The sequence below is a fragment of the Amphiprion ocellaris genome, chromosome 20, assembly GCF_022539595.1.
Source record: "Amphiprion ocellaris isolate individual 3 ecotype Okinawa chromosome 20, ASM2253959v1, whole genome shotgun sequence".
Taxonomy (NCBI): Eukaryota; Metazoa; Chordata; class Actinopteri; family Pomacentridae; genus Amphiprion; species Amphiprion ocellaris.
The window spans coordinates 11,236,896-11,252,180 of NC_072785.1; the positions used below are offsets into that span (position 1 = coordinate 11,236,896).

At 38.0% G+C, this 15,285-nt stretch overlaps 1 long non-coding RNA gene across 1 annotated transcript in view; it reads right to left on the bottom strand.

Annotated features, from left to right (window-relative positions):
- LOC111573302 (uncharacterized) overlaps positions 1–14,394 on the bottom strand; it is a 69,377-nt gene extending 54,983 nt beyond the window's left edge. Inside the window, exon 1 of the long non-coding RNA XR_008599986.1 lies at positions 14,057–14,394. This is a non-coding gene — a long non-coding RNA (uncharacterized LOC111573302). The remainder of the gene's footprint in view (positions 1–14,056) is intronic.
- Positions 14,395–15,285: the final 891 nt, after the last annotated feature.

Below are 15,285 nucleotides of genomic sequence, written 5' to 3' on the forward strand. Positions count from 1 at the left end.
GGTGAGAGACACAAGGTCAGAGGTGTTTAGTAACCACAAAGTCCATCTCGCAAGGGCAGGAGAGGCACAGCAATGCCGCAGACCAACACACCTTGGTAGACCTGCACAAAAGCCACGGGTGACGCAACAGAGGGCGAATAGGCTCCATGAACAAGAGATATGACAGACTGCTATGAACCAGGAAGGGAGCACGCTTTGGATTTGTTCATGCAGCCTAACTTTTTGTTATGTTTTTCAACTGCGGTTTTCAACTAATGCATTTAAGTGAAACTATAGAACATTCAACGGAACAATTTTCCAATTGCTATTCATGAAGTGTCTGCCGCTGGTATACATCGCCACCACTTTATCGCCCAGGCCTAAAAGAACGCCCATAAATGTGACAAGGAATTTATGTACAATGTGCAAGGTACTTCATCACTGCTACAGCTACATCAAAACTTGCAACATTTCAATTGCATCTTCAAGACTGGACGTTATAGGTCTTAAAACACTAGACTGTGCACAGTGGTGCACAGAACCTGCTGATTTTAAGGTCCTGCACTTCAGTAAATATATCAGTAGCATCCAAATACAAGTATAAAATGTACATGAAAGGCCCCAGATTCGCAAATGGCTCCCTCAATATGCATTTGTTTTTATTATACAGACGAGGCTAAAAACTTTTGTGGTATTTAATCATTACAATCTGTTCATACCTTGACCAGGTGTAAAGCACAACAATAGGCTGACAGTAAGCAGCCCTCACAAAAAGTCTAGACATTTCTAAACATCAGGAAAACCCAGATTTCTCTGTAAACAACCTGTCAATCATTTCCATTAAAAATGTTTTGTCCTTTTATTTTTGTGAACAGTATTTTTTTTTTGTTGAGATTCCTCCAACTGTATGCTTTATTTGACAGTTCCAATCATGTAACACTGCATCTTTCAGCTGTGGATGTGGCAAGGGTGTCTTCCCTGTGTAGTTTTCCCAAAGCACTGTAATCTGCGGAGGAAACAGTAGTGTTTTAATGAGAAGCCATGGTCTCCTCTTCTCCATAACAGCTCTTGTCTGTCTGTAGCACGGTGCAGCACAGCACAGCATGCTCCACTGAAATGTGGTCTGTCTATGTGGGATTGCAGGGGCCCCTTTGAAGTACTGAGCTGCGGCTGTTTCCTTTGTGTGTAACAACACTAAAAATCAAACCTAAAACCAAAACACCCATAAGAATACCTGAAAGGGGTACAATATAAAGAGCCATATGTATATGATGCTTTACACATCTCTCCTTTGTTTCATCCCCTCCCCTCTGCCATGATTATGCATGTCTTCTGTGAAGAGCTGCACTGCGTCTGGAGAGCCCCTTGAATGGAAACTGTGAGGTACAGAGAGGCACATTAAAATCCTCTAACGTTCTCAAACGAACAACCTAGGGACAAAACATGAATTCCATGCGGTTTCTCTCCTTGTAGTGGTGCAGCGCAGACAAGCTCACATTTAGCACTGGCTGCCATCTCAGACAGTGGGTCCAGTGGGATATGTAGCTATGTGTTTATCAGAGGATGAACTTCCTCTTTTAATGTGGCGCGCCCCCTCTACCCCCGACCCACCCCATTATCTCCTCCCTCCTTTCCTTGTTCCTTCCTCTCCCTCCGTCTCCTCTTAGACTGTAGTTGAAGGTGAAAGCGCCAGAGTTCAGAGAGCAAAGAAGAGCAGCTATCGCCTGAGTAAAGCGAAGCTCAGCTGTTTGGGAGCTCAGGGTTTTGTCCCTGTGTTCATGCTGTGGCACACTTACAAGAGAAAGAATGTAGGATGCTTAAATATAGAGATTATATGATTGTGGCCTACATAATGTCTGTGTTTGGCAACTCAGGCTGCTAACTTCATAAAGACATTGCTTTTTTTATTTAGTTTTTTCTTGGGCAGTGATGAAAAACTTTAAATTAATTACCATCACAACATGAGATTACAACTGGAAAATATGAAGGGAAAGAAGAGGAACATGGAAGGAAGAAAAAAATCCCCAAAAGAATATATATCTACCTATATGCACCTCTAAAGTCTTTGCAGAGTGATGCTGCAAAGTGATGCAAGCATTTGAAATCTGAATTTTCTATAGGGCTGCCCCCTGCAAGTCAATGAGTCAAATCACCTGTCTGACACTACCCTTCAGTCTAATGAGACTCTTCACGTCAAGCAATCATTTATATAGTCAGTCAGAATGCATTACAATAACTAGATAAAATAGATAGAAGCTGGCAAAAATGCAATGGGATATCAAATTTCAAGATGTTTTTCTGCACAAAAGAAGATTAGGGAGTTCCCCATGAGGTTTCATCCAGAACCAAAACGATAAAAATTGAGAGGAAAAATTGCAATTACATTTTTCTGACCAGTCTTGCTAATTGGGATTTTATTTATTCATAATGGACGTCAAATAAAGAAATAACGGGAAAACGTATGCATTTCTTGTCAAAAAAGGGAATACAGACTTTGACTGAACATTGCATGTGGCCCATTCTAAGTCAGGAAAACCCCTGTTTTCAATGAGGAATTATAAGTAAGGAAAATTTTAAATGCATTGTTATATTCTAGCCAAGCTAGCTGGCACACTCGCTTTTGGAGGACATTACTAACAAACGTAAATGCAAACTCTTTATGTGAGAATTTGCTGCTTATTCAGCAACGATGGAAAAATCACTTGAAACAGGTAAATTCATGTCAGTTATTTCATAGCAGGCAACACTGTGAATTTATTTGTAGATTCATTTACATGTTTTTAATGTTTAAAGTGAATTTAAAAATAGGCTAGAAAAGCGTGAAAAGCTCAAAAAGATATGTACTGGCTGTGTAATTTTTCTGACAAATACATATACCACTCTGACAAGATGTGTCAGCAGTCTTATAACATATGAATCTGTCTTTTATCATGGTTCTACAGCTCTGTTGCATTTATTTACTGTATGTTAATGTAGCTCAAATCATAACTGAAACTCATGCCAATGGATTTTCTGATTGCCAGTTTTAGAAAGAAATGGAACACATACTCAAATCTTCTGATTAAACAACCGAATTTGATTCAACTAAAAACATTTCTGAGGATTAATTTACTCAGTAGTCAGCAGTAAAATTACTGCTGACTACTGAGTAAATTAATGAGTGCATTCCTTCAGACTGAAGGAATCCATTTAGTTGCATCCATTTTGTTGCTATTAATAAAAAGCACCTTACATTCACTGTTAGTCATATTACCGGATGTTACTGGTTCTTGAAGGCAACAAATTTAGAAACTCAACTTAGCAAAGAAGCAGCTAGAAAACAGTCACGCAGACATTTGCTAAATGGTAAGCTACGTTACTGCTACAGAAACATCTTATGTGGATGTAACACAACTTGGGCAATGAAATGACAGTGGTATGTATCGAATATTGAATAGTTTCACTGAAATGCATTAGATGCAAATCGCCATGAAAAACACATAATGTAAGTTCAGCTGCATGAACAAATCATCTTAGGCACGGTAGTGAACGACCACCTGCCTCTGGTCGGTTACCAACATCCAAACCCACCAACCTCCTGGTTTAGGCTGCAGCTGGCGGGAACTGCAAGACGGGCTTTGCAGTCTAAAAACACCCCTGACCTTGTGTTCCCCACGACCTCCACCTAAGTGATGCACTCCCCATACAACTTTGCCCCGAGGGCTGATGGACTTAACCCCTCTGGTGATACCCGGTCCAGGCCAGACAGTCGGAACCTGAACCTCAGCGTGGTTCAGCAGCTTCACTCTGGTTATCCCCATTCGCCTTTAAGTTTCATTTTCTTTCATTTTTAATGTGTATTAGCTTGAGATGATCTTTTTATCCCTACTTCTATTTACGTGCGCATTTATTTGCCTTAATTGTTGTTTAATTGGATACATTCAAAGTAAAGTAGTTAAATTCTAATTTAACCTTCCTTGTTCTAGTCTTTATTAAACATTGGTCATTAAAAATGACCAATATTTACTGATACACTTGAATGAAACATTTTATCATGATATACTTTTCTACCTGTGTCGTCCAGTCCTTATGAAACAATGCTTTCAGTCGGATATCTTTCATATTGCTATCAGAACAAATAAGGTTCCATCTATATCATTCTCTGGATAGTCAATAAAGACATACCACTGTATTACCACTATATACTGTATTAATGTCCTCTAACAATTCAACTTCTCTTCTCAAGAAAATTCCGGACAGATCCCAACAGGATTTTTAGTGAAGAAGTGAGGGAATCATCTTCTAACAAGCTGCTGCTCTGGAGAGAACAGATAGCTGCTGTAATGCTGATGTAGGTGAGAAGGACGGACAGAGCAAGAACAGTTCAGTTCAAACAGTCAGAGTTTAGAAACGATAACATGATTTAGTGAGGATCTGCTGTATCACAGCACAGCAGAGGAACATGGACTGTCAATACATGCAGCTTATATCTTACTAACTTATTATTTTTTGTAAAACACAACATTACTTTGTCTTCAAATTGTATCTATTACCAAAGTCCCTATCAGTTCTACAGTCAAAGTGGAAATAATCAGAGTATGGCGCTTTATTTGCCAATTTAAGAGGTGCTACTAAATTTTGTTCTGGTGCTTCTAACATTTACAGCAGGTAGCACCGGTGTTATGAGTGTGAAACGTTATTCTGGAGCCCTGGAGTGTCAATTATATAGGTACAGGGGGTAAACATGAAGGTGATTTAGTAATTGATATTTACATCGTAATACACAAATAAACAAACTAGATATTTAATTGACAGAATATCTGTATCTTGTATAATAAAATGGTGGATTTGCTCAAATATCATGAGAGTATAAAAACTATGATGAGTGCAATTCAATTTCAATGGCGCTCTCTAGTGGACATTTTGCATCACTGCTGTTAATGGTATTAAGTGAGAAATTCAGACATTACAGGAAGATCTGGTGGCATAAAGTCCAGACACTATGAAAGCACAACTGAATATTCAGCTGAATTTCAAGAGCCATCTTTGGGTATTTTCATCATTATGTACTAATGAATGTGTAGCAGAAAAATAGCCAAGTTAGAACTTGTTATTACAAAGTGTAATGATTACCTGCTAATGTAAAACTGGTCTCGCATAAGGCCCAGTGATATGCAAAAAAAAAAAAAAAAAGACTGAAAAGATTGTTAATAATGCGTGATTTTTAAAAAATAGCATTCATTAGTCAAAGCAGTCAGACATGCTCATCTATTTTGCTGGAAAACCAAAGTGTGAAGCCTTGTACATAAGGGTATCTTTGCTGTTTTCCTACAAACTATAGGCTGTACATGATGATGAACAAAGTGTCTACTATAAGCTTCCAGAAGAGTGATTCTGAAGCTGGGCATGTAGACCGACTCCAGGTTAATCCAGATACGAGCAAAGATGTGCACCATGAGTGAAGCTGAGGAGGCCCACTAAAAGATCTCTGGACCGAACACTGTCAAGCAGCACCCAGGTGTCTCTCAAAGCAGCCACACTCTTAACTGCACATAGCCTGAAGTCTTAAAACCATATGAACAGGTAAGTTATATAAAGACTCATGTTTAGTTGTCATGAATGACAAAATTGGCTACAAAGACTGAAATCATTTTTTGGAGCAACTGAACAATGAATCAATTTAAATCAAAATCGCAATATGAAACAACGCAGTTAACGAATCACAAAGGTTTCATGATGCACATTATACAGCTGATGCAGGGTAAAACTGTCATGCCAATGGTTTAACAAATTCATGTTGTCTTTGTGTGACAATCGTGTTTTTGATAGTATATCACTGCATGTTTTATATCTACCACACAGTGAATATTAAACTGAGGCTTCACTTTAAAAAAAACAACTTACATTGCAAATCAAATCATAAATGCAGTAACTGCCAAAAAAAAAAAAAAAACACAAATATATGCATTTCCCCAAATCATGCAACTCTAGTGTAAACAAGTTTCAACTGGCTTCATTGTTCAGTCCCAGAAGTTGCCGCCTGCTACCATACCAGCACGTATATTTCAATACTCAACTTGTTACAAGTAAGTTACATCAAGAATCAAGAACCATGGAGCATCAGCATCTCTGTGGCTGCCCAGTCAAATTCAGGGGATGAATTAATCCATAGCAATCAAAATACGTTTTTGTTTTACCAAGAATTCTAATTTAACAAGCACAAACAAAATCAGATGGACTGCAAGATCCAAGTCTCAGATTTATGGAGAAGCACAATATTTCAAACTAAAGTTTTAAATTAAGGCAAAATATTTCAAAAACCATCATCAACCTAATTTTAAAAACTTTTGAAAACAGAAATAATGCCTCAGACCTCACAGCATATGTCAGCTTTAAAGTCTCGATGCCCCAGGGGTAAACAAAACAATATTTAAGCCTCATATGCATCCAAATCTCTCTTTTGGTAAACAAATACGCACCCATTCAAACAAGCTCTCATAGTGAAGCCAAACTGCTGCCACCTTTGTGCTTCATATTTGCATATTTTTTTGGCAAACAAATTTCCTCCTTAATTGAAATCCCAACAATTCCCACTGCAGAAGCTAAAAGATGTCACATTTAATTCCTCACACACAGAATTATTTTTTCACAGTTTTTTCATGTCAATCATAAACCGTGTTGTTGAGTCACGGGCATTCCTTAATGCCATTGGCATATCAAAGTAAGTTAAGAGGTAAAGTAGGAATAAGTAAGCCTTTGCAGACTAATGCATTACAGTCCACTGGCGATTTTACTTGCGAGATCAATATTTGTACTAAATCAGCCGATAGTTTAGTCAGGCTGCAAGTGAGCCAGTGTCCCAATTTTGCTTCACTTTAAAGGCCCTGCAGACAGATGTAGGTGGCTGATTAGATTTCTTCTCAGGTTAAAGTTACACTGATCCATGCACAGAAGATGCATGACAACAACAGTCACTATACTGGTAACAATAAAAATCAGTTGTCCCACGTAAAAAAAACAAACAAACAACTCAAAAGAAAGATAAATGCCAATCAGGCACACAATTCTGAGCAGAATAAGTGAAAGTACCTGTGTGGCTGTACTCTGGGTGTGTAGGATCTTAAATCATCTCTTTCACAGGGGCATTTTACAGTGGTAATTGTGTAAATACTATTATTGTGAAGTGGTGATGGGCAATCGTCAGTATGTTCATACTGTCATTACCAGAGGCTGCCTAGATGGCCTCTAGGCAGACGGAGGGCAGCCAGGGGCAAACCTCCTCAGTAATCTCTAATTTTACATGTATAGCTGAAGCACAGTCATTGTCATTAACCTGTATTTTGGTTTTATTATATCAGAGTCACAACAAATAGGCACGACCACATTGTGAATTTGTCTGCATTGACCCTCTTAACATCAAAATCTGCCAGTGGGTTTTAAAGGCATGTAATCTTTTTAAATTGTACTATTTATCAGAACCACAAACTGTGAAAACCAAAAGGATCTTTGTACTTTCCGATGGTTTGTGGACTAATCATGTGGGATCAATAGTCCCATTGGGGAAAATAATCTAATTTAAGTTTGAATTTGTGATATTTCATCACCTGTATTCTTATTTAACAATTCACCAAAAATTAACCATTTGCAATAAGCAGATTTTGTTAAAAAAGAAAACTATCACTAATAGTCACAGCTGAGGAGCTAACAGCTGCCGCCAATAGTCGCATAACAAGCATTCTATAGGATTTCTCGGCTGAACTGCAAGCTGTGTCCACATGGAGCATGTAGGGATACAGAAACAAAGGCCATTTTTTTCAAGTACCGGTAGTACTTGTGGGAAAAATGTTGGGGATTTTTTTCAATTTTTGTAAAACAATTTTTTTAAAACAAAAATTGTGTGCCTCCCGGTGAACATTTTAGAATTCTTTCAGATAAAAAATCTCCCTCCATACTAACAAGCCTCAAAATGCATGTTACATGACCATCCACGCACTCTGGAAAAATTTACATATAAGATGATGGATGTTTGTTTACAGATAAAAAGCTTTTTATAAAGTGAGCTTCCCAGATTCAGATGGAGAGCTACTTTAAATTAAGGATCACTTGTGCTGATTAAGAGTGATTATTACCTAATATCCATCCATCCATCCATCCATCATCTATACACCGTTTAATCCTCATTAGGGTCACGGGGAGCTGGAGTCTATCCCAGCTGACTTAGGGCGAAGGCAGGGGACACCCTGGACAGGTCACCAGTTTATCACAGGGCCACAAAGAGACAAAAAGTCACACTTGCATTCACACCTATGGACAATTTAGAATCACCAACTGACCTGAGCATGTCTTTGAACTGTGGGAGGAAGCCGGATAAAACCCATGCATGCAAGGAGAACATGCAAACTCCATGCAGAAAGATCTTGGGAAAGCTGGGAACCAGGGATCTTCTAGCTGCACGGCAAAAGTGCTAATCACCATGTCACTGTGCAGTCCATTATTTAATACCAACAACGAAAACAAACACATGAGCCTTGCATTTAAACCAAGGATGCAAATACTACACCTTAGTATCAGTCACAACAAGCACTGTATAGTCAAGAATTAAAACTAGAACTAAATATCTAACAGAAAAAGAAACAATTTCCACATAATACTGGCTAATGGAAGTTTTTTAGAAAAGAACATAAAATATAACAAGTAGTCTTGATGTGGGTCCTTAGATTTGTTTTAGAAATAAATTAACAGGACGACATTTACAGCCAAAAACACTGATAATTTCTTTCTGGAGGAAAAACAATGTAATGAAGACAATATTTCTGAGTTACCAAACATAGCCCCCAACATACACACTAGATGTCTTGATCTACTACTTTCTACTTTCTCCTATGATTATCATGATGATAAAAGTGTTTTGAGTAGAGCTGCAACAATTAATCAATTAATCAGTCAATTTTAAAAATGGATAAAACTTGAATTATCCTTTAATAATTGTTTTTCAATTATGAAATTAATTTCCAACTATTTTGGTAATTAATTGATTGGTTTGAGCATTTTTTTAAAGAAAAAAATTTCAACTTCTAAATTTTTTAAATATTTTCTGTTTCCTTAGCCTTTCTATGACAAAACACTGGATATCTTCAGGTGGTAGACAAAACAAGGCATTTGAAAAGGTCCATCTTAGGCTTCAGGAAACTGATCCACAATTTTTACCATTTTCTGACATTTTATCAACCAAGCACCCAATCAATAAATAATCAACAGATTATTCACATCGACAATTAAATTAAGGTGCAGTCTTAGTTGTGAGTCTACAGTTACTTCAGCTTTTGTATGGAGAATTACTAAACAGTTACAATTTGACACATCTTAACATGCAACGTAAATGTCCTATTGCACATCTGGCTCACTGCTTACTGAGGGAGCAGTGTTGATTTCTTTCAAAGCAAAGACAAAGACAATCAAGCAAATGAAGAAAACGCATCACAACAAACAAGTTATTAGTCAGCAAACTCTAAGAGGCAAACGGCTCTCTTTTCTTCACCAACATCTAAAAACAATATTTCTATTTGTGGCATATACAGTCAGCCAGGTTGGGAACATAACAGTACTATTAAAATGCTCAGCATTCCGCACAGTGACAACCTTCCTAACCTTAAACTCATAAAACAGAATGACGTCGATGTGGGATGAGTCACGCATCAAAGCAGACTCACACATAACAGTCCTGTCTGCAACTTCTCTAGAAATACCTCACCTGGTTACATTTTCTCTACATCTTTCCTGAATCCAACTGATCGATTATTCGGAATCTGGTTCACTGATCCTCACCCTCCTCAGCACCAAAGTTCAAAGAAACTTGCAGAGGCTCGCTCATCAGGCTATCAAAGTTCACTTGGAACAAACATACATAAAACTACAGGAGAAGTTGAAATTTTCTTTGGCATAATAATCAGCATTTTGATGCCAGATATTGATGCAATGGACAAATGTTTTGCCAAGAAGGTGCCACAAACTATCTGAGTTGATGGTGGAATCACGGTTCCGGAGCGTGCACATGTGGTTGAACAAATACATATATCTGGGATACACACAGTTGTATTTCTTTGCAGCTTGGTGTGTTAAATGACAATGACACTCATCCCTTCATGGCGACAGGATGAACGCATCACAGTGATCAAAGCACTGGTGACACGCCTTGAGGAGACATACATGTGTTAGGGTGTGGGCTCCGTATCTGCAAGTTTTTCTCACCATCTATAAACATGTGTTTGCCTCTGATAAAGTCATCTGTCTGTCTCTCAAACACTCTTTCTTATTTGTATCTGTGTATTGCTACTGTATGTAGAAAACTCTTCACTGGGCCCACAGTCACCATTAAGACAGTGACTGGATATGAAATTATTCAGTTTGCCTTGAAAAGGTAACTGGTAAATGACTCCAAAAGTAATACTCCATCAAAAAGCTACCTTTCACTGGGGTGACTAAATACATGCTCTTAGTGATACACAGATTTATCACCAGCTACTGGAGCCTGAGTAGCTCCTGCAGCTAATAGGTTGTTTGCTACAGTGTCAAGCTGCACCTCCAGTTCAGTAAATCTCTCTTCCAAGTGGTACAATATGCTTAGATACACAGTAGACACCAGTCTGTTTTGCCAGATCAGTAGTAGGATGCTTCTAATTGCTGGTAATTGTTGTTAAGGTCACAGAAATCATAATTTTTATTTTTAAAAATAACATTTTTTGTGTACCTTTGAGCATTTATGAGTTATGTTTTTTTTAATTAAAATAAGTGCACTGCAGACAGACTGCAGACTTAATTAAACACACAAAGACAATAAAGACATAAACAGTGTTAAATAAATGTTTGTTATAATTAAGCTGTTCTACTTTATCAGTTGCAAAATAATAACATGTCATTGGCCTTATATAGGCCGATTGGCCATCCTGTTCTCCAAATATCAGTACGGACCACTAAAAAAAATATATATCAGTCAACAACTACTCATGTCCGGTAAGCTTGTAAAGAGTCTTTGAAATAGCTGTGTCTCTGTGAAATGTAATGTTTTGAGTTGAATTTAAAATTTTGCATTTTTGTTGTTATTGGTTAAAGTGCAGACCCATGACTTAGTCTTAGATTTACATGAAAACAACTACAATTACAGTCTGAAAACAGCATAACAGGCATGAAAGTACTTTATAATTTGTTGCTGGTGGATGCCACGCTATCTTCTAACATAGCTTTATGGATAATATTAAAGTTGGAATTGGGTAATTCCAGTGTTACTGCAAATGCATTTTAGACCACGACTTGTCATGTGACGATTGGCATTGGTTTGTCTGTCTGTCTGTTAGCAACATTACTCAAAAATGGAATGATGGATTTGGATGAAACCAACCAGCAGGCGTTATCAAATTGACGCAAACACTGCTGAAATAAGTATGTTAAATAAGTAAATATCATTTGTATTTGTCAGCCAATCCTAAACATGAGTTGTTCTTATTAGCTGTCAATCAGAATATGTGATTTGATATGTCTAGCAGAAAGGGGAAAAGATTTGAACTGAAATAAAGTCAACCTTATACACTTTGAAGAAACCAAATGCTAGACATGTTAAAAATGTTTCTAAAATTTAGCAACAAATTAGATTAAGACTAGACAATGTCTCTCTTATGCATTGTTTTGGGAAATCTGCATTTGTGTGATCTAGCTTATGTTCGGCCTGCCACAATGATTACATTATTAAATCATCTAGAACAGAGTCAGAGTCCAGATCATTTTATTTATTGTCTTAGATTTGTGGTTTTATTTTTTGATGCTCTTTATTTGAGACATTTCTTACAATAGTTCTATAATTCCAATATTGGATATTCTTAAGAATTAAGGATCTACTTATCATCTTAAAATTAAAAGACTAACTACATCAGATTTTGTCCAAAAAGGTAATTATTGCAACAGGTGTACCTCTTACTCAGATATATTGTACTAAAGCAATATTCATACCATGTTGACCAGTTGGACCAGAGATAGTCTCTGATTTACCTTTTGCTGTCTGAGCTCTGCATGCCTTCATTTCTTTCTCTCTCTCAACTGTTCCTCCTCTCTTCTTTTAGGCTGGGAAAAGCTGCTGGTGGTTCCCTTCCTCTTCATTGTTTACTGTCTCCTACAAGAATCACACTGACTGAACTATGTTTTTTCCTTTGATAATTTTCATTATTAACTCTTTGATACAATCTTATGTGTACAATTTAAACCTTTAAAGAGATACTTAACATGTAAACGTTTTTTCAGCTGTAAACTAAATGATATGACTGTACTATGATGAAACACATCAATGTTGGTGTTATTATGACCTTGACACCAAAATTATAAAAAATAAATAAATAAACAGCATTAAACAAGCAGAATGTAGTTTTCAAACAGTGCATGAAAATCTGGCGTCACTGGGGGTCTGGTTACACTTTAATGTCATGTAAAGTCTTAGTGAATGTGTGATTTCTTCTGACTTACAGTCTGTTGTCAGAACCACAGGTTGTAATTATCCACAAAAAAAAGAGAAAAACTTCCACAGATGATCCCCCACCATCCTTCTGTGGCTGTTCTCTAACATTAGCTAGCTACAGAAGTAAAAATTAGCAAGGCCCAGACTCACTGGAAACCGTGGCTCGTCTCGCAAGCAAACACTTTATGTGAATTTAGACACTATTAGCATTTAATACATTGTGAACAGTTATATTAGCATGTAGTCTAACCCAGTCTAACTAGTGTCTTACCGTCACACCGAAGTCCAGCTGTCATCCACATGAGTGAGGTCTAAGATCAGCCCCCTCAGGGGGGTCGTGTCACCTCGTATCTGTAGCAGCATAGACTGTACAGGACGTTACGTCTACATGGTCCATTCGAAAGCACTCAGACATCGGAGTTTCACTCGTTATTCGTCTTTCCTGGACTTTCGCTCTTTACGGCCGGCCACAACCTTTCATATACATATTTTTAAATTAGATCGTTCAGAACTGGGGTGGCAGCCAGGGTGGCAAGGCATCTTCTAGGGGTGGCAGTTGCCACCCTATGCCACCCCAGTAGATCCGCCCCTGTGTATCAGAAAAAAAGGCTGTAAATCTGGAAGAGAAGCTGTCAACTTTTGTTTTTTCCACGCAAGGCAAAGTTTAATCAACTAATTGATTGAGCACTGCATCACATATCAGCAGTGACAGCTACCCAGACTGATTAATCAGTTCCTTCATGCCTGTCAGAAATCATAGTTACACATTTTGGACCACACTATGAAGAAAATTAAGAATACAGCATTGTGCTGCCAAGACACCACTTTATCAAGACTAACTAGGTGCTTTATATTAGTAGCTTTGTTTGATTTACGAAAAGCACCTAATTTTTTTTGTAGCATCAAAATCTGATACACGTTTACCACAAGGCATGTACTTTGTGCAACTTTTGTATTAATGTGAGCCAGTTAAGGGCGTAATTTTCAGTCAGACACAGGGTGAGCCTCAGGTTTATTTGAGCTGCTTTGACGTTCACCTCACTAACTCCAGTTTCAGAACGCAATTAAATCACTGCAATATACCCCAAATATACCATCCATTACGCATTATTGTACGTAATGTCTGGTTTATCCTAAAACGAATATCCTGACAGGGCTGGTGGAGCTCCGTTTCATCCAGACAAGCTTTAATATAACAATTATGAACCTGGATTCTATGTGTAACTACTGACCTGTCACGTGCGCAGAGGAAACTGAACATAATTTAACCGTCAGAACCTGTGTCCCTGAAGTTACCGCAGCTGTGCCACGTTATCGTTTCTGCTGCAGCAATGAGCAACAAACAGAACTTCAACACTCAAACACATGACGATGCTCAAACAATCCGGCTTTACTGAGAAATGCCCGACTTCAGTTAGTCTAATAAAATGGACCAGGAATTATGAACACCACGGCGGGTGCAAGCAAACCACACAACGACAGGAAATTTCCAAGGCAGGCTGGCAAAAAAACAAACAAACAAACAAACAAAAAAAAACAATAAACACAACACAAAGGATGTTGCATATTAACTTAGACCGATGCTAGATGTGAACTTACCGCTAACAGGACCAACAGAAGTCCTCTTGCTGAAGATGATTCAGGGATACAAGTCCGCTTCTTCAGTTCAGTAAACTCCCTTCTCCAAAATATTTGCATGTAATTCGTATTAGAGTCCACTTTAGTCCGATAAGGATTTTCGTGCTTTGCAAGTATTCTCCATCTTTTCAAGGCAGTATCACCGTCTGGAGGCGTTGGTTCCCTCATTTGGTTTAACTAAAGTCAGTAATGTTGAACGAAGGGAAGACAGGTGCCACTTCAGTGACTTTAAACATGATCTCTGTGTTCTTTCTTTGTACGTCCTTCAGGGAGGCCTACAGTCTCAACAGCAGGTTACCTGTCCACAGACAGGAAGACGCAGCCATGACACACGCCCACCTGGTGGCCCAAACTAAATTAAGAGCTCTGCACGTGACCCGGAATTGGGCGGCTGTTTTTAAAAGACTACTCAAAATAGAAGAAACTACAATACAATCATCTGGACATTTTTTAAACATTTGTAGAGGCACAAACTAAAGGAATTAAATTGCATCTATGCAGATTTGGCACAAGGGAGAATATGAGTGACTGTCTAGTGCTGTGCAGGTTGGAGAGGCCTTTTGAAAGTGGACAAACAAGTGTAGTAAGTAGATGTTAAGTAAATTCATGTCCGCTGAGCATGTAACTTTAAAAGGAATAAAGCTATCAGTAATGTTGTCAGTCACATATGTGGATTTACTACCAGGACAAAACGAATATAAAAAAGCTTTGAGCACACATGAATAGTGTGTTCAAAAAGTTATTCATCTTGAAGTGTGTAATTGGTAGCTATAATAATAACTTGCCAAATGCTCTAAATGGTGAGGAAATGTCTTCATATGCTTCCATTTCTGTGCACTTTTTTTTCACAGCAGACATTTTGACACATCAAAGCAGGATATGTACAGGTGTATTAGTGATGCCTGCATTTCCTTTGTGGATGGCTGCATTTCCTGCTATGTTTCACGCTGATTTGCAATCATGACTTACTGGGATTCCTAGTTTACTGTATGAACCATGATAGTGTTATCAATTCTTTCTGTGCTTTTCCTGCTGCGATAAGTCAATATATAATATCTGCTTTGAATAGGGTCTGTCTGCCTTAGCTTTGCAAGCACAGGGCCAATTTTTTAAGATAAGATAATATAAGATACACCTTTATTAATCCCACAGACAGGAAATCTGCAGTGTTACAACAACAAAAGGGATTG